This window comes from Galleria mellonella, unplaced genomic scaffold (assembly GCF_026898425.1).
Source record: "Galleria mellonella isolate WM207_F2 unplaced genomic scaffold, CSIRO_AGI_GalMel_v1 utg90, whole genome shotgun sequence".
Classification (NCBI taxonomy): domain Eukaryota; kingdom Metazoa; phylum Arthropoda; class Insecta; order Lepidoptera; family Pyralidae; genus Galleria; species Galleria mellonella.
Window position 1 is genome coordinate 2,920,508 of NW_026442172.1, and position 26,740 is coordinate 2,947,247.

The following is a 26,740-nucleotide window of genomic DNA, read 5'->3' on the forward strand; positions in this document are numbered from 1 at the left end:
GTTATAACGGATTATCGATATTAGAATAGCTGCCTCGACAATATTGGATTATTGGCTACCATTATACCTTTGCAAAATCGAAAAGTGTATCGATTTTGTGTACTTATCTGACCGAGTTAATATCCAATTTAGCTTGAGTTGAGAGTAGTAATTGGGTTTCGAGTGCCAATTTAAACTGCATCGCAAGATGAAATGGAGAGGGATAAAATGAGGAAAAACATGATAATGACGTGTATACCTATCTCACAGATAAGAAACTAATGTAAATTTACTAATACAATAAAATTATAACTAGCTAATGTCTATACATAGGAGACATTTAAGAAAAATTGATATGAGGATAACATAAGCAATAGATTTATTTTAAGAGCCTTAGAGCAATAGCAGCCAAAACAATATTTTTTAGAAATTCTATCTGTCTTTTTGTAAGTTTGTTTAATCCGGCGTCACCCAAAAACTACTGTACAAATTTGTATCTCACAGTTGTATTGCTGAAAGTCTATCTTCAAAACTGGTGTATTTTTTATCTTCATACGTCATCTGAAAGTAATAGTTATCTATTTCGTATGTTTCTTTCATTTCGTTTATTTCGTATTGTAAATCTATTTCGTTGGTTTTCCTACTTCTAAAATCCATGCGTACGAAATAGCAGACAAAAGTTAGTTCAAATATAAAAAATATTAAATAAATAAATATAAATAATAAAAAATGCGACACTGACAACACAGCATTTAAACCAAAATATGCACTTATTTTCAATCAATGACGTTTGTATTTTATGCATAAATTTCATAAAAAATATGCAACAATGCTGTAAACGATTTTTCGTATTTTCTTGCGTGACTTAGAATAAATACCTATAGTAAAAAGAGAGATTGATTAAAATAATAAAGAATAGAAGAGGCAAAATGCTGGGCCACCTTATACGACATGACGATTTTTTTAAGAGCATAATAGAAGGAAAGATAGAGGGCAAAAGAGGAAGAGGAAGACCGAGGATTAACTACATGGGACAGATAAAGGAAACACTAGGCGTCATGTCATATAGGGAGATAAAGGATATGGCCTGGAATAGAGCTGGCTGGAGGAAGATGCATGAATTAGTTGCACCGACAAGAGGAAACTCTTAAATAAAAAATAAGTAAAAAGACAAAAAAAACCAAAGATTACAGCAAAACTTTTATAATGCAGTAAAAGTAATCTTCTACTTATATTCTATGACAACTATTTATTTTTTAAATTTTAATTGGTGATATTTTGAAATATAACCTTTAACCGGGAACAAGAGAATGTGAATCATACTTTAATCATTCAGAATTTAAAAAATCTAAGAGTCCAAGCAGATTACCCCAGCCCTACTCCATTCTTCGATGGAACCAAATTCTATATCAAAAGAATTCTACATATATACTGCCATACTATAAATTTTATAGAAAATAACTTAGCCTATATATAACTGAGAAACCCAGCTTCTCTCTTGTTGGAATTATTTAATATTCAACATATAAGAAGTCGCTTATACACCGTGTGTGCCCCGACATAGAATGGACCGCCCCTTCCTTTCCCATAGGTGTCGTAAGAGGCGACTAAGGAATGGCGAGGTATGGGTAGCAGCATCCTTCTTAAAACATCTCTGAAAGCATAACTGCGGTTTCCAACCCGCCTGCCAAGCGTGACAACTACTGGCAAAACTTCCCTTATGGGAAAACCTTATGTCCAGTAGTAGACAGTTAGCAGCTGCAATAATAATAATTATTATAAAAAGTATTGAAGAATACCCTAGAAGAAGAGAAGAATATATAGAATATTCTGTTTATCTGTAAACGTTATCAAAAACCCGCACGAGGAACAAGCCACATAATCAGACAGTCTCATCACGTACTGAATAGGTCGGACAGGCATCAGGCTGACCACGTGTGCTGAATCGGTGCAAAGCGCTGCACTCGCTGATTTTTACACAAAATCTTCTTGACCGGTCTTGGAGAGTAATTTTAAACCTAATAAAAATTGTTCCCAAACTTCTTTGCACTATTGCTCCAGTAAAGTCTAGTAATCATAAATTTTACGAAAAAACTATTGTTACATTTTCCCCTAATATTAAAATAAATATATATTTATTTCAACTATACTCGAATATACTCTGTTATGTTCATAGTACTGTTTATATCTATAGATGACGGATACCACTTTCCATAAGGTGGGCCATCAGCTTATCGGCCATTCTAAATTGTATAAAAAAAACTACAGACTAAGAAAATTAATATGTATACCTACAATAATATACATAAAATATTTATATGGATGAAGTGACTAATACATTAGAACTCTCTTCCGTAAAGACTGTATAATATACTGTGACATAAAGACTAAAGACCTTAACAAAAATTCACAATTAAATATGAATAATAAGAATCTGTTCTTATAAGTTATTTTTAGACAGTCTTGTAATTTTAGATTATACTATAATCTTCTTCCTTAAGCATAATATCCACCCACACTACTTACATATGCACCCTTTACCGGAAAACCTACCTGCCATCCTATCCAATATAAAATTTGCCATCAGAAGCCAATGATATTTGACAGCCGTCAAATACTTTTACATCAAAGTTACCTTCATCAAAACTAAGCGCATAGTTCTGTATGATACAATATTTTATCGGTAATTTTTTCAACATTCTCTAAATAAAATGCAATAAATAATTGTCTTATTGCTCATGCAAGTTCTCATTTGTTTTAGGTTGCAGATTACTGTCCACAGTGTAATAAATCGAAAGCAGCATAACTTCATTAGAGGAGTCAACAGAGTATACGTGAATTGCAGAGAACTTAATTCATACTGGCTATTAGCGTATAAAGTTGGCGGCAATGGTATTAAATAAAACAAAAAGTTAGCTACAAATCTATAACAACTGTTAGTTAATTTGTAAAAATCAATTGTCAATAACAGCACAAGTTTTTTTTACTGTGGGAAGTCTTCCATGAAATTTAGCTTTTATTCAATACTAGATTTCACATACGAGTTCGTCCGCGTAATCGGGATATGTTTACTGGCCAGGGTCAAAATTAGCCTACATCCTTCTTCGTCCTATATAGCATATAACAAATTTCATAATGATTGGTTTTTTATTACTATTAAGGCGCTATAAAATAACAAACTAACTCACTTTCACATTTATAATATTAGTAAAGATAGAAATAGTATCTTCAACGTATATCCGTATATCCGGCGTAATTATGATAAAAGTATCCTCCTATGGTAATCTAGTAAACCATCTATCTATTTTCGTAGTAGTAAACATTAGTGGTGAATATAGCATTTCTGTTCGTTATTTAACGTTAATTGGCATAACTTCAAAATGTAATTGCAAACAAAATTATTTACTAAAAACTGCCTGTGACTTTTTCAATATTAATAACTACGAAATATATACCGAGTTACATGATATCTTAAATTAAAACAAAAATAAATCTTATTTGAAATATAACATGGAAATAAGAATAATTGTAATCTCATAATTATATTCCTTATATTCCGTACAACATCCATGTATGTATTGATTACCATATATATTGTATCGTATCCTACAGACAGATGGACACCAATACGGAATTAGGGATTAATCAATTTATGACGCAACCATAATTAGATATTGGAGGTTCAGTGAAACGTGAAACACGTATATCTCTATAGCTATTCACTAATTGTACAAATAATGCTTATTTAGTTATTATATAGATATAATTTTAATAAATAAAGATATAATATTTATATATTTATTTACAACTTCTATCACATTCTAATTATACTTTTTGTACAAATATAAAACCTAATTTAATCAACATAATATTATCAATAGCGTATCATTGAAATAACTATAACTCATAATATTAATAAAAACTTTCATAATAAAATTAAGTCATAAAATTATCCCTATATTTATAAAAAAAACACCATGTAAAAATGTCAGAAACAAGTTCAATTACAATTATCTAAATAAAGTAACCAAAGATTAAAAACAAACGTCAACAACTCAAATTAATGCACATTAATTATAAAATCTCTTACAATAATTTAATGTGCACCTAGTTAGGTCGAATGACATGAGCGAAGATTAACACAATCCAATGAGTGTCGCACACAGTGCACCCCCGAGACACCGGCGGGCCGGCATTAGATTAACGAGCTGAATATTCTAACTAAAATAGACATCATTTCGCCAACACACTTTACAAATGAAACTAGAGCCATACTACATTATCAAATTTATAGCTCTATAGTACTATTAATTTATGATACTACCTTTATTTTTTACAACACAGAGGGCAAACGAGCTTGCGGCTCACCTCATGGTAAGTGACTACCGTCGCCCATGATCACCCACAACATCAGCGGCATTGCAGGTGTGCTGCCGGCCTTTTAAAAAGGAATATACTCTTTTCTTGAAGGTTATGTTGTCGTATCGGTTCGGAAATACTGTTGCTGGAAGTTGATTCCAAAGAATGGTTGTGCGTGGAAGAAAGTGCCTTGAAAAACGCACGGTTTTTAATTGAGAACTACATCTATGTGGCCGGTATATTTTATGTTGATTGACCGAGATAAAAAAAAGTAATACCGTCTCCATCACAAATACTACACATACATGTATTAAATTTCACATTGATTTGATAAGCTGTTAATATGTTGAGAGATATAAATTAAACTCTTTATCGCATTTATAATATTAGTAGAGATTATATACAAAAAATTTTATATTATTCAATAATTTTTACATTATTTCATACCAGATTTTACCCACAACTTCAGTTGCGTGACCGGGATATGTTTACTTATCAGGATAAAAAGCAGCCTATATCCTTCTCATATAGTACATGTATACCAAACATAATGATTGGTTAAGCTGTTAGGTGCTACATTATGTAACAAACAAACAAACTCAGTTTCATTCTTCACATTTATAATGTTTTACCACCACGACAAATTTATATCGCTAAGTCAGTGCAAACCTGTTATTGGCTTTTTATATGGATAAGTTGTTATTGTTTTAAGCTATAAATTATAAGCTGTTGGTTTTCCAATAAATAAATAAATAAATAAGAATATTCTAGGAATAAGCCAATAAGGTCATTTTCAGTTTTTACGTTTCTTAAAAATTAAATTTATATAATTTTCATATTATGACCGTATGTATTCAACAATGTAATATATCCCTTAGTAGTAGTGTTTTCACTCAATTGTGAAGAACTTAATTCAGATTTAATTACTTTTATACAATAAGACTTACACCTCTTTAAATTTGATCTTTTAAATTACATATTGATTGTAATATATTCGTGTTGTATTTACTTCCATATTACAAAAAATTGTCGTAATTACATTCACGGTTGTATTTTTTTTCGCATTTTTAGGCGCAGTAGTAATTTTGTTATTAAAATAAATATATTTCATTTTTATGTATGATGTTACAGATATAAAAAAATAAGTACATTAAGTAATTGACCTATATACAGGGTAATGACGTGCGTGCTACGCATTTGGAGTCGTCGCTCCATCTAGTGAGGACAACTCTACATTGTAATTGTTGTTAATGAATGCAAACGGCTCAGGAACTTTTTTATGATATGGCAGTCTATTAGGGAGGCATACATTCAGCAGTAAATAGTGAATAACTGAAATGATAATTATGATTGACATAACATAAACAACAAATAGCAACATAAACATTATGTTATAACAGATATCATTCCATACTCAATCTCGTATCTAATATGTTGTCGAATCTAATCTGCATTGCTATCTGCATTGGTACTGAATACCTCGAATGCTATAATTGGATGGATAGAATTAGTAAGTAGGTAAGTTATATAGATATTATACACTCGTAGAGTATGGTAGTATGACGTCCACTAATGTAATACAGCGACGAGCTAATCTGATATCGAGTCGAGGCAGGCACGGACTCCACGCCAGTTAATTGGGTTGCGTTTAATCTCAGAACTTACAATGCAACTTTAGACTCGTTATCGCTTACTAAACTTTTCACTTTCGTCTAGTTCCTAAATTTAAAGCTACTTACACCTAATTTAATTTTAAAACAGAATAACATAATTTATAATAACAGTGTAGACACTTAATTTACGGAAACAAACAAATAAAACGATAAATATTTTTCTTTTTCAGTATTTAGCAATTTCACGGTGAGTAAATGCAATAATCTACGCCACAATAGATAATTCAATTCCAGCGTAAATACATGGCCCGTTACCAAATTTCCTTTGAGAGATGGAGCGTGCACACTGAGAGCTGCGAGCCGGCACGTCTCTGCCAACTTCGGAATTCCAATTTTGAAAAGTTTCCCAACAAGGGCCGATATTGACAGCCAGTGTCAGAGGCCCACTCAGCATTGGGTCATCCAGCCTCTTGACAGATACTTGCGACGTTTATAAAATACTGCCTTGTCGCCTTACAATAGAAGCTGACAGTGTTGCTTTAATTAAAATAGACGTGATATTCATGAACTATTTTAGGAGGATATAGTTACGAGTAAATGTTCACCAAAAGCTTGCATTTGCGTGTAAGGCGACATCTCAGGAACGAGCATTACATCAGTGAAACGTTAAGACGTGAAAGTACAATATAGTGCGGAAACGTTCTCACCCTCGATACACCCCACCGATTACAAAAATTAAATAAAATTTTTACTTATAAATAGTCGTCTTGTTATGTACATATATTGTTTAGATTGTTCCGTTTTGATATTTACATACCAAACTTTGAAAACGAGGATGAAGGATGACTGAACAAATGAGCTAATAATAAATTGAATAATTTTTATATGAAAAACACTAAACATGATCCTTTTATTTAATAATTTAATATTTTCTTTACAATTTGATTAAAATTTGATATGATTAGAATTAAAAACGTAAATACACGGTCATACATTCAAAATATTTTCAATAAGTATGTTCACATTTTCTAATCTATACAAAAGATGATTTGCTGACTATATCCAGCTGTGCGAATTTGTAGACTTGCAATGAAATAATTTTTACCAAACTTAATCTAAAAATATGAAACATAGGCATACATACTCTATATAATCCAATTCTATGCCACCATCAATATTTTAAGTTATTTCAGTTCATTTCAATACAGCATAATAAATTAGAAAGACGAACTAGAACTTTTAATAAATTAGATATCTCTATAGGTACAAAATTAAATTTCGTTTATTCGTTACACTTCGTATCTTAACAACTAATATCACTTATCCCAATAATTGTTTAGTCTAATAAATTAAATCAGTATTTATTTATCAAAGTTATTAAATTCCTATTTGTTTTTCCAGTAAAACTTCAGCTTTACCGTTAAAATGGATAAACAACTTCCGACGAAAAAATAAAGGAGGAAGCGTAGGACAAAAAAGTGTCTTGTAATGAAGAAGGAGGCTTCGTGATTGTGTGCCAAGTACGGAACAACTACGCCCGTACGGAAACACGACGTTTCGGACAACTTTTTAAATTAAACACAATCCCAAGGTAATAACATGATAGATAAATAGCTCACGCCAGTACAGCTCTTTGCCTAAGTAAAAACAGGCTATTTCTACAGATAGTATATACATTTTACACAATCATTTAGATCAAAGTAGGTCATTTAAACTAAATAACCCAAATTTAACGAACAAATAAAGTACATTTTATCAGGAAATGGAACTATTGTGTAGGTTGTTTTTAAAGATAAGTATAAATTTATTTATCTAACACTGTTCGACCTTATACTATACATTTTACTATAATATTCTTAATCCAAATATTTTATTTAATTATTGAAGTAAAACTAATCTGACATTAAATAAAAAAAAACACTGCATATATAATAAACAGACGTCTCCTCATTTAAAATTATAGAGCCAGATAAAATTATAGGTCAAAGTATTACCAAAACAATAGTTCTTAATATTTACAAATTTCTTCATAATGGCTGATAAAAATAATTTCTTAAATACATCGACCTAAGTTGGGTCTTCAATAGGTATTTTAATTATCTAGTCTAGTCTAATAGTAACGGCATACTGATAAAGCGCCCTCTGTAGATCCGTATAGCAACTTGTTAGGGGCTGATAGTAAAATCACAAAGCGCGCCATCTGGTGAAATCCCTAAATACTACAAGGATGTTTTGTGTTATCTACTGCGTGCTATGTGCTACTAAAACACATTCAACTCTCAGTTTTCAACAAGTCCTAAGATAATATTTTATTATACTTAAATGAAAAGAAGGAGCCCTGTATCCTAAGTATGTGATATATTTCATCCCATATCTTTTAGAATATTGATAAATGATAAAAAGTATTCTTATTATTTTAGAGCTTTTATCTTAAACATTTTATCTAAACCATTTATTTTTAGTTATCTATAAATACTGTTACAAAAGTATTATGGCGAGTAATTTTATTTGATCCCTTCAATCGTCCTTGACATTATTTATACAACTTCATAACAGAATTCTGTAGACAAACCACTAACCAAACCTAATTTTTGTTGTCAATAAGAGAATTACAGCAGATGTTTCATACTGATTGATTTCCAAAAGCTGGTAAATCACCCGTGAAGGCAGTAATAAAGAGCGCAATGAAGCTCGCGATTAATTAAGATAGAGGCGTCGTAAAGCCAGCAACATTTCTACTGGACACGCCTTCTACTTCGTTTGCTCAACACGTATTTTGTGTACTGTGACCATGATGTAATGGATTATCCAAAAATTTTCTTTTTTGCAGTTTATATTAAAAAACTTAGGTATAAAGGTATAGAGTACAAATTTCAATTTCTCGTGTATGTATGTGCTACCTCCTATCGGTGATTGGCGATCTTAATTCTTATACCGCTATCCTGAAAACAGATTTGGTGCTCATCTCGAAACACTGCCTCAAGATTTTTTTTAAATATAAAGTTTAGCGTCTGTCTGGCAGCAACCCTTCATCTTCACCTGTGTTATTTAACTTAGCTGTTTCCCGTGACTTTGTCTACGTGGATCAGCATATAAAATATCCCATGTGTTAAATGATGAAATAACTTACCCGATTACGGAATTTCATTCCATTTAATGATTTAGAGGTTATTTAATAACAAACGTTCAAAGATCTTTACAAAATTCACATTTATAATATTATTAAGATTGCAGAAGACTGTATTTTATATTCTGAATAAATTATGTGCCCATATCTAAATACGTCCATGCATGTAATATCGTCAACAAAATAAATGTGACCATTATTCATAATTACCCACTGTTCTTTGAGACAGTTTCCCATGGAGGATGTTTAGGGATGGACTACGAATGGCTGATATTATGATGAATACCGAGAAATTTATCAATTGACCTAATATGTCCATTTTCACACCAGCTCTCTTATAACGTAGGCAGTGAGAACAGTGTTTCAAATGCCTCTATCCTCACACTGACTTAATAAATACTAGTAATTAATGTATAACAGTTTATTTGTAATAAACTGTTATAAACAAAACTAACGAATTTTTTTAGTTACTACTTTCATGTCTATTTAAAGATGCGCATCGTGTTATTTTGAGGTATTATTTTTTATTACATATGAATTATTTATTGAAATGTTATCATACTATGATTTTCAATTGCCTCTATTTTTAGTTCAGTTACGTTAATAAAAAATGTGGCGAAATGCCAAAACAAATATACCAATTAATACTTTTAGATTTTGTTTTTATGTAGTCACTAGAATTTAAAAACTTTTCAACTTTCACGATTTAGCTAATAAACGCACGCAATGTCATACTGTCAACCATAAAATAAAATATTTATATTTTTTATTTACAAAAAAACTCCACAGTTTTCTAACAATGAAAGTTATTAAACATTATAAAAGAAAGAATTAGCTAATAATAGGTATATCTATCTTAATATAAGTGTAAAAACCCCTTGTCACAATGTTTGGCCACATTAATCTCGGAAACTGTATAACTAATTTTAATGAAATTTTGTAAAGACGTATTATTTGTTACAACTTAAAAGATAGAACAGTATCTCGATAAGAAAAAGTGAATAGTAGGTGGCGGTATGGAATAAAACAATGTTTGCCTGATTGGCTAATCTATACTAATGTTATAAAGAGGAAAGATTTGATTTTTTTTTTGTTCCTTTATAATGGATATACTCACAACTCGAACTACTTAACCGATTTTGAATATTCTTTTACATATAGAAAGCTACCCTATCAGCGGGGGGAGGCGGATTGTTAGTAATGCGGACTACTAGTGCAATTGCTAGCAATATACTCTGTCAGGTCGACCTCCACGTGGTCCCTCGAGGAACCATTGTACTAATTTCCAGGTTTCTTCATCACGACGGACCAACTGACTTGCTTTTACATTCTCGTATATCATCCCTCACTGGTGCACCGCCAGCGTATAGTGTTAGCGCGGACGGGGCTACCATTCCACTATCATCCATTAAAAAACCCTATCAGCAAGTAGCATAAATGTTATTTAAAATAAATTACACATGCCTATGATAATTACAATACAATAACCCATAGTATACAAACTTTGCCTATAAAAGGTCATTATTTAACGTGCGATGCGAAAACTATTGATTATACATAAAATAATACACCACATGTTTATAGTACTCATCATAGCCCACAAAAAGTTCGCGAAGCTCTATCTACCTATTATAATTAAATATATCTTTTATCTATATTCCCGTACAAAGCTGGAGCCAATCACCAGTATTATATTATATAAAACAATTGCATGAGATAAGAAACAGTAATAAATATAATAAAAATTACATTACATATTAATAGGCAATTAATATTATTGTTGCCTTGGATATAATCTTAATACAGCGATGCCTTCTCGTGTCAATTTAAAACTCATTACATGGAAATTAATTTCACAACATTCAATTCGTAATTATTTATATAACACTTTAAATTATTTTATTTTACATAGAAGATTATTATTAAATACATTCAAGTATAGATATTTTGCTGCCACTACATTTACGCCGTGTGACCTGGGCATAGAATGAGCCACCCCTTCCCTTCCCGTAGGTATCGTAAGAGAACCAAATGGTCGAGGGATGGGCATAATAAAAATAGATATTTTGACTCATAAAATTATTGTGGATTCTAGGTATAACTAATTATAGGTACGCATACTATTCTGGCAAATTTTTGAATTAAGTTTTTTTTACACCTACGTACAATTAATTACAGATATTAATATGTAGATTGTGAATTTGACAAAATGTCAATCATTATAAAAGAAAATACTTTAAGATTTTAACATTGTTACAAAATCAAAGGAATAACACAGTTTAGAGACATTATAAACTTCTTTTATCAAACAATTTATCATATTCAACACCCACGACCATATCGCCGGTTCAGCCAATTCCATTTTTTCTCGAATAAACCATTATATATTATTTATGTCAATAAATCACATTAATAAAACAATAACGATTAATATACCACCTGATTGATGACTGGTGTTTACTAGTTAAATACCTTTTTATACCTTATAAAACAAGTGCAATGTTATTTGAAGTAAAAATGTCTACCGAACTGTTAATGTTCAGAACGCAAACAATCGATAAATATCTGTGACTACCCTTTTAAACATAATAGCTGTGAGTATTTTTATTTCTTAAGTATTACCCACATTTTCTACTGTACTATTCATTGTCACTGCTAGGGATTTGCTCATGTAATTTTTTAATGTACCAGCAACTGTTTATTAACATACTGTAAGTCACAGTATAAATAGCAAGTAAGTAAATACAGTACAGTTATTTGTATAAATACAGTCAGTATAAATAGTATAAATGCTTTACTATTCATTGTCATTGCCAGGAATTTGCTAGTGTATTTTTATTAACGTACTGTGTATGCACTAGTGGCAAATAAGTATAATTATACAATTGTCAGTACAAAGGGCCGTTGTTGCACAAATATTTTGCACAAGCACCATTTATAAATCCCTCATTCTATATATAAATCCTTATTTTGCTTTATTGTGTCTACCTACGCATCTTAAAATCCCAACTTGCGTAACAGTAGGTATCAAAATAATGAAATTACAAGTGTCCCGCCCGAGTTTAATGCTTTCATTCCTTGAACTGTGCACAAGTTATATGGAATGGAAATATTCAAGATCTACTTACATTTCTTTATTAAAAATATGCTTGAGTATTTCATAAAATAAATATAACGTCATAAAATAGATATAAAATGCCTGAATTCAAATTTATTTTAAGTTTATCAAATTTACTGAAAACTGGTAAACAACACAATTTAGATTACAATGATATAATAAAAAATAAATAAAAATAGGATTGTAAATATCGCAAAAACACAGATACATCTATTTTATATAAATTTTAACATAAACAGTAAAGTACAAATATTTAAACCACAATACTTTGGAAAAAAAGTAATTGACATTTTTTAGGCAAAACAACGTGCCTGCCGCTTTGCTGTAGAGGCCATTGTTACATCGCTATATTGAATATAACTATGGATATCACAGAAATACTAACACAATGTTGTTATCTTGTACACGAAGATGATATAAATAATACAATGTTAAATGCAACATAGACTGGACATAACAGCGTGTTGCGTGTTAACAAAGTGCTAAAGAGCTTCATCTTAGGACCGCTGGAAAAGATTTAGGTGAAAGAAGCTTATTTTTGGTAGAGCTGACAGGGCGATAGTGTAAGGCCCATTACAGGCAAATTATAGCCGCCATTATTCCGCGTGTCCCGCGCTCGCCGTGAGTTACCGCCCCGGGTCAATGGGTTTTATGTAAGAAAATCTTTTCCAACGCTTTCCAATGCTTACAATACAAATCTGTTTACAGATGAAATCAATTCCTATTTTTGGACAATTTAAATATAATATTGAAACTGTAAATTGTTAAGGGTCGTTTGTTTGATAGAGAATAGGAATACAATAAAAAGCTTTACAAGATCGTTACACCCACATCTCTTTATTCAGATACAGTAAGTAGGTACGCTTAAAATTCTTGCTAATTCGCTTACGTCATCTATGATTTACATACATAAAGACTATCTCGTGTTGTTCTATACAGGTATATTGTAACTCATGAATTAGGACTCCAATAATGTTATTAACATTACATTTTATTACCTTGAGTACTGCAGTTACCCTGAGTAATATATTACATTTAATTACTTTTACTTTCGTAAAATGTATTAATATAAAAGAATACAAGGAAAAGTTGTGCTCTCTGCTTACAAAAAACAGTAATAGGGAGCGTAAAATAATATTAATAGTAATTATTGTAAAAGACTAAGTAAACATAAAATTAATTATATATATTGAGTTAAAGTATACTAATTGCATATAAATATATTCAAGTACATATGACACTATTTCTTCATTATCATTGAAAAAAAATGATCATATTCTAAAAAAACTGATGTGCCAAGGTTATATTAAATACATAAATATTAAAACTATACTCCGTTCACTGCGGCGTCTTATTAACAGGGTCTGAGAGCAGGCCCGGCTAAACTTTGACGAAGTAAACCCATTAACAAGGTCACTAAATCATACGCGTCACTATAACTTCGCTGCTTGTCCCGCCAAATTATTTTAATTACCATCACAAGTTTATCTCGGAGCTAAACATAAATTCAGTCCATCGTGTTTGCCTATATCGTATAAATATGGATTACTTTAGTTTGATCCTAACATTTTCTATTTGATTAAAATGGAGGTCTACAAACTTTATTGCTGGCTCTGCCGATTAGGCTAACGGCGCAACAGTGGCAATTACCCACGTTGATTTAGATAGTTGTCCACTGATGCGCAAAATAGCGAGCTTAAAATCGGTCTTGGATCCCAAGGCGACTACAAAGCGGCGTGCGGCCGCTTACGGTCAAATTATTGCTATCATTATAGCCTAGAGTTCGGTGCGATGTGAGGTAATCACGTTCGTTGTCGCCCTGCGAACCTGCAACTTATTTGCTTTGGAGAGCTCGTGGAAGTTGAACAAATGACTCTAATGATCGCATTATGTTACGGTAAATCGCATTCATTGTCGTTAAGCCTCTTGTTACCTCGCTCTAAATTAGTGATTAGCAATGTAATATTTTATTTAAACAGCATGCGTAACATGCATGTTGTGTACTACATTCACTTTAGTAAATATTTTGTAACTACATTCTGCTTACACGTATACATTTTGATTAGATTATTATAATAATTACTAATCGCTAAGACTATATTTCATATTAGTATTTAGCATCTTGTTTTCTTCTTCGATCTAGATTTTTTCGATTGTGACCAAGGTTATCTTTTCTATTTCTTTTTAACATTGCTGTATCTTATATATTTACTACGGAAGGCTTTAGCTCGCATGTTTTCGATCGCGGTATGTAGCCCGTAATTCCTTGTCCGACCATGAGATCTGTTACCATTTATATATAGGTTTAGGCATCTGAGAAACGTAATTTATCGGTCTCCGCATACAGCAATATTTATAACGTAATGACATTTATGTCTGACTGATGGCAAACTAGAATCATACAAATCTAATTTCGTTTTGGTCTGTTATACCGAAAATAAAATTGAATTAATGCTGATACAATCCCCTTCACTAAAACTTCATGAGTTCAGGGATATTTTTAAAGAGATGTCTTTCAAACATTTAATTATTGTAAATAATAGAACGAAATTTTAATTTCGAGAATAATGTTCTTTTATAGTTTTTTTAAACCATACGGAGTCGACCATTTAACAGTTGGTTACTATTTATGAACTTATAGTCTTGAAAACGGCGAAAAGGGATATATTAATATATAACCAAATCTATTGATACTAAGAATCTGAAGTTTTGCACGAATCTTTCTTCACATAAACATCTACTTAGAAAGAGTTTTTGGAAATTCTCATTGGAGCAAGAATTATCGAGAGCCGCGCGGCCAAATACTCTTAATATAACATCGAATACCTAGAAAAAAAATCTAGTACGAAAATAACATTAAACATACATCAATATTCACATGTAACATAGAGACGACGCTAATCAATAAGAGTAGAGATGGTGTTTGAAATCGCGTTCGGTCAGTGAAAGAAAATTACCGGTCGTTTCGGTAACGAGGTACCCTGATTGACGCCCTCCGTGCCCGTCTTGATTAAACTGAACAGTTTTTGCCTCTTATGAAAGAACTCTATCAACTTAACTAGCTGCTGAAAATGATTTATGTATCTACGAGAAATTCACATGTGATATGAATAAAGTATCTATATAATTATAGAAGATAAATAAGCCTAACAAAAATACACGCAAATTGTTAATTACTTTCAGTGCTACATTTTCTTAGCTAAATCCGCAGATAAAGTTTTCAAAACTATATTTTTTGTCTAAGAAGTTAATAAGGTATTTCTTATCTTTTATTTAATGAATAAAATAAACAAATTGATTTGAAGTAAATCTAATTGACTGCAGAAAAATTTGCGCAGAAGATATCGCGTTACATAGAGGCAAAATAATACAGGTGAATGATAATCTTCTTTGAGAAATTAATAAAAATCAAATCCAGTTTGGCGGTTAATTGAAAGTTTAAATTGACACAAAGTTTCAGATGTTGATTGCATTTAAACCTATAGGATTTATAATAGTTATGTCCCATAGTTCGCAAGATCCAGCGTGTACGAGTTAAATACAGATAATAGAACACAAGGCTACGGCATCCTCTTTATCCAGTAAATTTAGGCAGAATAATTTAATTATAGGATACATTATAAATATGTATAAGGTGTCAGCGACAAACTTTTGTATTTCTATATAGTTATTACAGTTAAGAGGCCACCTTGCTAAGAAACGCAAAATCGTGAAATTTTAACAATCCGTTTCTTAACCCTTAAATTATGTTCAATTTTGATCATCGTCTAAGCCATTATCTGTTGAACATAGAACATAGACTGCTATAAGGAATGGTCCTGAGCCACCTGCATTCACTGAATCCCTACATTGCATTTGAGATCACTTCATCTAATGGAGGGTTTTCCCGTACGGGGTCGCCATGCAAGAACATTTCTTCTCCGTCATTCAATGTTTATACTAAAACTCTATAGAATAGAATAAAGTAGACTGTAAAGATTTTTCCTACGTAAATTAGGATGAAAAGTATTATTCTACTAGCATACATTTTTAATAGATTCTAAATTGTCTCATATATAAACTAATTGCCACGGCATTGCCCACGCTACTATTACGGTATTTCTCATTCCATTTTTTTACCATAGGGTTTTCTTTTCTTCATAAAGAGTTATAATCATAAATAAACTTATGTTCATAAATTTCAAATTTATAACTTTAACAATTTGACGACTTTATTTATAAAAATAAATTACAAAAGATTACAATATCAATGATTATTATTAGTTTGCGACTCTTAGTAAGAAGGACCTCTTAACCAACAAACTATAAACAATTCAACGTAATAACAAAGTATGTCGTCGAATGAAACAAGGTTCGATCCCTTTAATGTAATTGGATCTGTCAGCAGCAAGCTGGCAAGCAGGTAATTACTACCTGCTGACGAAAACAACGGAGTGCGCTCCACTAAAGATATTCGATGCTCCGCCTCAACTTACAATAACAAGTAGATACCTACATCTATGCTGACTAAACTATTCTCTATGAAAATAAATGGATGATGAATTAGTTATATTAGATCCTCTCTTCTGAGAATGTTACAGAGATATGTGTATAGATTATCCTTGTTTTATTGTTTAAAATTGATTTAGATTCGAAAATATTTCCACAAATGTGTTACATATCCAGCTGCCAAGTTAGTACGGGAGATTCAAAATGTTTGCTAATTTTCACAACGCTTAATATAAAAAAAATATCGATTTCAACCGGTGTAAACCTAATAGTTAAGTTCTGGTCTTTTAGTCAATCAAGCCTGAGGTTATAGTGTGTTCTAAATTAAACCTTTATTTTACATAAAATAAAATTATAAATAATATATATAACCGGGTTGACTGGAAGAGATCTCATTTAAAGATTAGTTCTACTGTGCTCACATTATTTCCAATAACTGATATTATTATTATCTGAGTGCAACAAAAAAATATGCTTATAAAAATATATATTAAATTAAAATAAAAATTTAACGTACGAATTTAAAAGTTACCTAATTCAATTTGGAAAATCGGCAGAGTAATTCCGACATTGGGCGAGCGGCCCGCAACCTCGCAATTAACTGCCTAATAAAATATATTAAAATATACCTTCTTTGTAATTAGGTATTAATCGCATAAAATTCTCTCTCAAATGTAACATCGAAAATTAGTGAACCTGACTATAATTTTGGCGGAATAGAATAAATAAACGGACAGGCCTTTTTAACATAAGTTTACATTATAAAGGACATTTTTGAAAATGTGATATTAAGTTATTTAGTTAGAAATAGCTAACTAAATAACTTAATATCACATTTAATCACACGCTTTAATGACTCAACCGATCATCGTAAAATTTAATATTTAAGGTGGAGAACAACATAGACTACTCTTTACTTACTTTACTGACTCGAATAGAGTCATTTGAGATTTACCGCGAACGAAGTCGCGGATAGAATTTAGTCCAATTTATTGTGAAATAAATAATAATAATACATATCAACTTATTTTTCACTTGGTGTCCATACTTAATTATTATTTAATGTAACAAAGTGAATAAGCAAGAAACCAACACGGGAGTAAATCTTTTCGATTGCAAAAAGAATTATCAAATCTACATAGAATTGGTGAAGACATTATGTAACATATTTATATTTACCAGAGAGAGACTTTGTACAAAAGTCGTTTGCTTAGGCACCTCTGTCCCATTCATGTTTCTACCGTGAAGCAGTTGTGTTTGCATGGTTGTGTTTCAGTTTGAAGGGTGAGATATGGCAGTGAATTGACAGGGTACAGAGGAGTAACACCAGAGTCCTCAGCAATGGCAACGCAAGGAAGGTAACATGGGCGAAACAGTATACTCTGTTATGTCCATGGTACTGCTGATCAGGTAGGCCATCAGCTTATTTGCCATTCTAAGTGGCATAAAAATAAAAAACAAAATAACATACAAAAAAAAATTGACGCAATGAGAATTTCCTACTTTTTGAATTCGCTTAGTAAAAAACTTGTTTACGCAACACCATACTTTTAGGTGCAACTTCGCCCGCGTGATTGGCACATGTTGATTAACCTGAATAAATAGTAGCCTAACGTCCTTCTCCATTCTAAACAGTACATGAATACTTAATTTTATAACGATCGTAACAAATAAACCAACTCACTTGTATGACTAAATATAGATACTGAATTATGATTTTTTTATAAAATGAAAATTGTTTTTGATGTCAATACCGCAATTGGCGTAATTAATTATTTTTTTTTAAAAAAAGTATATTTTTATTTTTTAAGATTATTTTCTAGAGGCAACAAAAAATTTAACACACACTCAATGTGCTCACATCATGAATTTTACACTAAGTACGAACCTGTACCTAAAGAACATCAATCACAGGGACATCATTATTACTTACAATCGAAATTACATAAAAAAAAGTTAAAGCTGATATTATATTATTCCAAAATATTTCTTTATTTTTAAGGTTATATGAAAAATTATCCTAATAGAATTTACTATTTTTATAACTTAAATTATTTTTAACTATTTATATATAGCTTTTACCCGCAACTTCGTCCAAGTGACTATGATTAAAAGTAGCTTATATCCTTCTCCATTCAATGCAGCATGTTTATACTAAATTTCATAATAATTGTTTAAGTCGTCAAGGTATTAATAAAAGGTAAAGAACAAACGCAGTTTCACATTTATAATATTAGTAAAAATTTAATGTTTCAGATTGATAGTAGAGCCCGTTTGATTATTACTTACAAAAATCAATTATATTATATAATAATAACAACCTGCCACAAACTAAATTTTTCCATCCCAACCATCTAGATGAGTGGCGGTCCTCGCACGTCGCTCGCACGATGGGTGCGTTTTCAAGACACTTTTTTCCACGAACAACCAATTTCGGAATCAACTTCCAGCAGCAGTATCTCCAAACCGATACGATATCATAGCCTTCAAGAAAAGAGCATATTCTCTTTTAAAAGGCGGCAGCACACCTGCATAGTCACTTGCCATCAGGTAAACCGCATGTTTGTTTGCCCTCTGTATTATAAAAAAAAAATTAATGAAGCTTACTTTTAATAAACTGGTTGTTGTTAGTACTTTTATTAGCAGATACTTGGGATAACTGGTTACGCCTTCTAACTAGATAATTATGTAAACACTCTTAAGATATAGCAATACAAGAATAAACATATTCAAATGACCTGTTTAAACTATACAACTATTTCTTTCTAAAATAATAAAATCTTAGTTTATTAACATTACCTGGGTTTTTCTGGCATGCATAACATCACTCATAGATTATGTATTCAACCCGATATATGTTTGTTGTACCTATGGATACACAAGTCTCTCTTTATACTAAAGGTTACTGAACTTTTATACACAGCCCAATTCAACTTGTAGAAAATTCATGAGATACAAAGTAATTTAAGTAAGTATTTCATGTTCTAAATCATATCATGAAAGAATTATAACTCAACAATGTTTGTGAATTTCCGACCCTTTAACGTAATTACATTTTCCGCATCATATAACTCCGCGGATTACCTACTTACTCGCCCTAAATCAACCACAAACGGTAATAATAAGTTATTAATAAAGAATTCCGAAGATAAAAACTTTTAATTACTTCACTGCTAATTCCTGCTACAGACACGTTTTATTTATAGCGAATTTTACTGGTAAGTACGACGCAACTTTTAGGGCAGACTAATTTTGTTTTGTTCAAATTAAAATACCATCATTTTGCAAGAGGATACATTTATAAGGTGCTATATTTCACTATAGAAAAGTATTAACATAAGAAATGTTACGTTATTACATTTTATCGTCTTTTATGAACGATAATAATTGTGACAATGTCCTCCCAGTCATTTATGAATCATTTTTGGCACTTTTTTATAAATTTTTTACCTTAAAAATAAATATAGACTTTATTTAGAATTAATTCCTAAAAACGATTCTCTTATCCTCAACCTTTTGCAATTACGATAGTCACTTATCTAATTCGTTTTAAAGTATCCAAAAATTACACCAATAACTGTTCCTAAAAAACACAGTATAAAGGATTTTCTCACATTTCTGGAGTCGTATTGAAATTTCAGTAAAACCGTCATCTCGTTTCCAATTATAAATTGTATAAAAAAATTTTACTTCACTGTGAGAAAAATAAAAAAATATATCTTTTTATAAAATATACTTTTATTTCTTTACTACTTATATATCTTTTGTCTTTCAAACTAAGTAGAATAGAGCAATATTTATTCAAACCAGTGAGCATTGACAACATCTCACGTTGGCCCTAACGATAAATCACATTCTGAACACAAAGAGCAAAGTGTTTACCATAAAATCGCATACGCGCCCCTAAATCATAACACAATAAAATTTATAGCAGCGGAAGGTCCGGCCTCAAGTGCTGCTAAATCAAACACTTTTCTTCATGTGACTGAAACGGAAAATCATTTCGGTAAATAAGTGATCGTTAAATGTCCTAACATTCTGTTGTTATATCATGTTTATTTACGATTAAGAAAATAAATAGGTAAGTATAGATAAGTATTATACACAGGTCTACATCAAGACCTTCTTCAACCTTCTCCATTTTGATATGTTTTAGGTAATCGCAATCCAGTTTTGTCCCGTTATTTTCCACTTATCCTTTTCTATAGGACTTTTGTAATCCCCTAGTCTTTTTTATTGTTAAGGACGCAAGCGAATTAACGATTTACCTATTGGGAAGCAGGCAAGGGAATTGCCTTTTAAAGATTTATATAGGCAGACTTTTTAATATATGTATCACTAAATAGAATATTATTTGTATTGTATTGCGAAAATAATGGGTGAAGACGAAAGTGCATTTAACTGGTATATGATTATAATAATATTTATGACCATGAAGTGAGACCTTTAACCAGATAGTGTACTTCGTATAAAATGTACACGTATTAATATGAATATACAAATAAATATTATAATGTACTTTATCCATTTTATTGTATTATAAACATTTAGAAACATATTAACTAATTTGTAGTTTAAACAGATTTTGTTGACTCAATAGGTAATTGAAGAATTATAGATTTTCTCTGTATTCTACGCCGATCTACAGATAGATAGATAATCTTTATTGCTGCTTCCAAAAAATTACATCAGAAAACTTATTATAAATACAAACAATTACAATAAAGGTATTCCATTCCAAAGTTTAAATATTACAACAATGCAATCATTCTTCCTCGCTTATCTTTCAAATAAGTGAGAATGAATTGCTTATTGATAACAGAGAAGAACGTATAGAATTACAAAATCTCTATGTTTATAAATACTCAATAAACATGTGAGTGAACATTTAAAACGTCTCTATCCTCACACTTTCGTAAAACGATAATAATAACAGTAAAAATAAAGGCAGAAAGTGAAAATCCTGCCTCTCAATTTCAAATAATACTACATATTTAAAAAGCCTTAGTAATAATTTAGAAAGACAACATACTTAAATTTAAACGTCGGTAAGTGTTTTAATATTCCACTGAAATTCTTATTTTCGTTAAAAATAACAACAGTAAAATTTATGCTTAAAATTTTTAACGTAAATATCCAAGCTTTGTATAATAAAAATCTTAAGGATAAATTCTTTGTACTCGTCCCTTGTAAGTGTACACAGAAAAGTGGGATCCAGATATTTATTTTAATCGATACACATTATATTATAAATATAATTTCTCTTATTTATTAAAAATTAATTACTTTACATCACTTTATTGAGTCTCTAAATATATTATAAAACATAATAACAAGAGGCTAATAATATTTTTAATTAAGCCGTAATTTCTTCCCCTTTTGTTTTAAGAAATGTATATAAATTATCATGATTCGGTCTACAAAGGGACGCTGCGGGGTATTTTCTTCTTAAACTCTAAAAGAATACCTTTTTATAATTCACCAAAACAAAACAAATTAATTCGTATCTATACCTATCTGTATTATGTTAAATAATTATCTTATATTGTGAATCTAATATATAAAATTCTCGTGTCGCGGTGTTTGTTACCAAACTCCTCCGAAACGGCTTTACCGATTTTTATGAAATTTTGTGTGCCTATTGGGTAGGTCTGAGAATCGGCCAACATATATTTTTTATATCTCCTAATTATAAGAGTGACCCACCCCTAAATATTTATTTTTTATTTTATTGACAATTTTTTTTTATTTTTATTTTATTATGATTTAGCATGGAAAAATACATACAAATTAAAATTTTCACGCTTTTACGATCAACCCCTGTTGTTTAATCGCAATTTTTATATGCCGCAATAGTGTTGCAGGATGACAATCGAATATAATAATTGTAGTATTATTTTCATGTATAGTTCTAGAAATAATGTATATGGTAAAACAACGTTTACCGAGTCAGCTAGTAATTTTATAAAATTTTATCTTCTAAAAGAACTCACATCGGTATCCCTCAAATAAAGGATTGTACTTGGTAGGATCCATAAGTACAGGTTCAAGTTATATTTACAGCGACTATCAGTTACATTGAAAACGGAAATGAACAATATTTTAAAATCATTAATTATCGTTTTAAAACAATAACCAACAATAAATCATGAAAGTAAAATATTTTATTTCGTTATGGAAAAAAGAAAACATAATATTCACGCAAGATAATAAATAACTAAACTACTGATTGACTACTCAAATATCTATTATATAGACTATTGAGACTCAAATATCATGAAAAATAAAACTAAGAAGACGTAAACATAAACATAACAAAAATATAATTTAAATCTCATGTTATACGCATTAAAAGTATTTGTTTGCTATTTGTAAATATACGAGTTAGAGTAAGGTTTAATTAGATTTTCTCTAGAAAGGAGAGTGGAAGGTGGGCCAGGTTTCCAGGAAACAGTAACAGTAGGACGGAACGTAAATTATAGTCAAAATATTGCGGGTCGTTCACAATGTAAAGACATTTAAAAAGTACTTCAAGATGCAATAAATTCCGCCCATAAAGTGGCCACCTCGTAAAAACTTATTTGGAAATAATAAATAAAATTAGCAAAAATGTACACAACAGCACCGTCGCTCTGGAAATAAATAATTTATTAAGGACAAGTTAACAAGGGTCTCATAAAGAAGGCAAAAGGTCGGCTATTTGTTTTCAGCCAGGATGGTTCACCCCACTTTGTTATTTAGAGTTTGTGAGAGTTGTAGAGCGTCACCGCCGCTACTGAACCGCGCCTTTTGGTGCCCTACAACGCGTCGTCAACAAACTGAGCGAGCCCTTTGCTCTCTAGATACTAAACAACAATAACACTGGAGCACAATAAGAAATCTTATGCAAAAGGAAAAGAAATTTTATTATGAATTTATAAATTACATTGCCTCTCGTTTAAACGTGTCTCAATTAAATTCTTATTTTAATCACAAGGAAAGGAATTAAGAAATACTACGAAAAAAGCCCGTTTTGTTGGATTTCTTAGATCTATTTATGTATAATGTACAAAAAGGAACAATTCATTCAAGTTCTTTTTTCTATTAAATTTGATACTCGTTAATGATTTTTAAATTACTTTCAAAACTTCTTTTAATTCAATTGTATATTTTTACATGAATCTTTTTACTTTTAATGTAAAAGTAATTCTTTAGAAATCATATTATAGAAGAGTCATATTATAGAACTACACTTCGTCTTCAATACATCACTGGAATTTTAAAATGTTCGCCATAATATTATACTCGTATTGTCAAGTGCTCACATTATCCGTGCTCGTGCGAGATAATATAGGTGAAGCGAGAATGAAGCAGCAACGCCGTTGTGCCGACAATGGCTGAATTATGGAGGAAACACTAGCACTTCCGTCGAAACCCTGCACGTACCTTTGTAAAATTCAATATTCTTGTGCGCGGAAATCTTTGCGATTTGATGATATTTATATTTATTTACATCTAACAGCAAATTTCAATAGACTAGATACAACACATATTTGCAAACAAAAGGTAACAAAAATTAGCTATTATTAGTCGACGTGTGATTAAACGGATCTCATGTGTATGTTATTGGCCACATTTCTTTTTATCGAATAACCAATTACAGATCGCAGTGATAAATCCCGAAAATATCCAATGCTAATTCGAGATAGTTCTATAATATCCCATGTACATATCAATATCGAATACGATCAAACGCAGTGTTGCTAAATTAACCAACTTTTTGCCAGATTAACAACTTTTAGATGATAGAAAGTTACCTGATTTTTTTGAGTAAACAACATTTTTAATATTATCATGGCATAATGAAAGACATCATGCAATGTTATTTATCATATTTTCTCAATTTAAAACAGAACTGGACCACTGAGTTAATAAAATCAGTGTCCCTTTACGTATTTCTAAAAATCTTTCATAGTAAATGTCTCGGACACATACGTAATTACCACTTAATTTTTGATACTTATAGTTATTTATGATAAATATCTAATTTAATTACTTGAGAGACGACAAGTTTATATATGTAGGGTGTATGATTTGATTACTGTAATGAATTATCACGAATATATCAATACATATCAATAATTAAGACGAGGTCGTTAAAACGAATCTTGTTATTTTTTCAGTTCTATATAGTTATATTTACATATATTGCTTATGCAATATTATCTGACGCGTGGTGATCGTCTTTAATATTCGGATTTTGATGAAGCAGCCCCTTTGAGTCTTTGTACTCGGAGTCTCTCATCAAACGCAAAAGAAAAATATGAGCGTATACCTCGGAAAATTAAATTTATATTACGGAATACGCTTTGAATAACTAACTTTTATAAGGAGATTTTTGAGAATTAAACATTTAGTGAACGAGTTAGAAATCACAAGCGATTCAAATTTTAATTCTAGAAAAGCAAATTACAGGATTATGAGAGCAGGTCGGATTAAATTAAAAGTAGTAGAACAAAACGCAATTATTAAAAAGTAATAAATTAATACCACAATTTGGAATTATACGTATAATTAATTCTTTGTTATTCTTCAGGCGACTTCAAAAAAAGAAATTTCGATTAATTTTTTTTTAATTACGTCTGTTACCTCATACTCTGTCGTTTATAAACCGATTTAGAAAATGCTTAACTGAAAAGATATCATAACAGCCATTATGTGTCCACTGCTGAATATAAATCTCCCTCATAAGGGGGAATTTGCCAGTAGCCATGCTTGGCAGGCGGATTAGACTTTGGTTATGTTTAAAAAGGGACGCTGCTGCCCATCCCTCGACTATTAAGTTCCCATAGTCGCCTCTTACGACGCCCACGGGAAAGAAAGGAGCGACCTATTCTATTCCAAGACCACATACGATATACTTTTAAATTAATCTCATACAAATTTCATCAAGATCAGCTCAGTAGTTTGGTTTTTAAATCAAAATAACTAGTTTTTCCAAAATTGAATTCGGTGTTTTTTTTTTTGTTTTATGGAACAAAATCTATTGTTGTTGCACATACAGGTATTTTTTGGATATTGTATTATTATATATTATTGTAGCGATTCATATCGCTTGTCTGAACAATTTTATATATATAAAATATTTTCACACCTTTGCTTTAAATTGACTACTGATTTGTATAAAATTGTATAAATATTTATACAATTTTATACAAATAAGTTCAGCAATGTTCATGTAGCGAATATGAAAGTATGAAATTCATCTATTTTCCTTTTGTGCACTCTTTGTTGTTCTTGGTGTTTTATATGTTTACAGATATGGTTACTACTTTAGTTTAGATTGTTTGCCATTCCACGCTATTGTTTGTAAAGGTTGTTTGGAACTAACGAAACCAGACCGTTGGTGGGCTGTAAATAATATTATTCTTTCCTTTTTTAAGTTACTTTTCTAAGTTACTTAAAAATAATTTATAATTGAGCTGTATTTTTTGTGTATATGTTACAAGTTTTGCTAATTATGAACAGATATCCACTTCAACATATGTCAGGGTATCATTGCTTCTTGGTTTCAAATGGCCATCCTTATTTTACACGAAGACCTCTGACTTACCGGACAGGTGTACCCTGCGCCTTAAGAAGCATAAATCGAATAATAATATTTTTTTAAGTGATCCAAATATAAATTTAATATATGAAAAATTACCAGAGAGAGAATTTGTACAAAAGTCGTTTGCTTTGGCACCTCTGTCCCATTCGTATTTCTACCGTGAAGCAGTTGTGTTTATATGGCTGTTTTGATTTAAAGGGTGGGATATGACAGTGAATTTACAAGGTACAAAGGAATAACACCTGAATCCTCAGGAAATGCAATGCATGGAGGGTAACAGTATACTTTGTTATGTCCATGGTACTGTTCATGTCTATAGGCGACGGTTACCACTTCCAATCAAGGGGACCGTCAGCTTGTTTGCCATTCTCAGTTGTATAAAAAAATTACTCGGGAAGGTTTTCATATGCAAGTTCTTTTACAGAACGAAATCTTAAATTACATTCCTTAACTGCACAAATGTGAAA

General features: G+C 30.9%; 1 protein-coding gene and 1 long non-coding RNA gene across 3 annotated transcripts in view; one reads left to right on the plus strand and one right to left on the minus strand.

The window, feature by feature from the left end:
• Positions 1 to 26,740, minus strand: part of LOC113523309 (teneurin-a) — a 423,960-nt gene that overhangs the window by 322,582 nt on the left and 74,638 nt on the right. The gene's annotated exons all lie outside the window — the stretch shown is intronic.
• LOC128202355 (uncharacterized) lies at positions 5,486 to 19,513 on the plus strand. The gene is made up of 4 exons (XR_008253737.1): positions 5,486 to 5,856; positions 6,182 to 6,198; positions 7,353 to 7,542; positions 19,043 to 19,513. It is a non-coding gene; the product is annotated as an uncharacterized LOC128202355 (long non-coding RNA).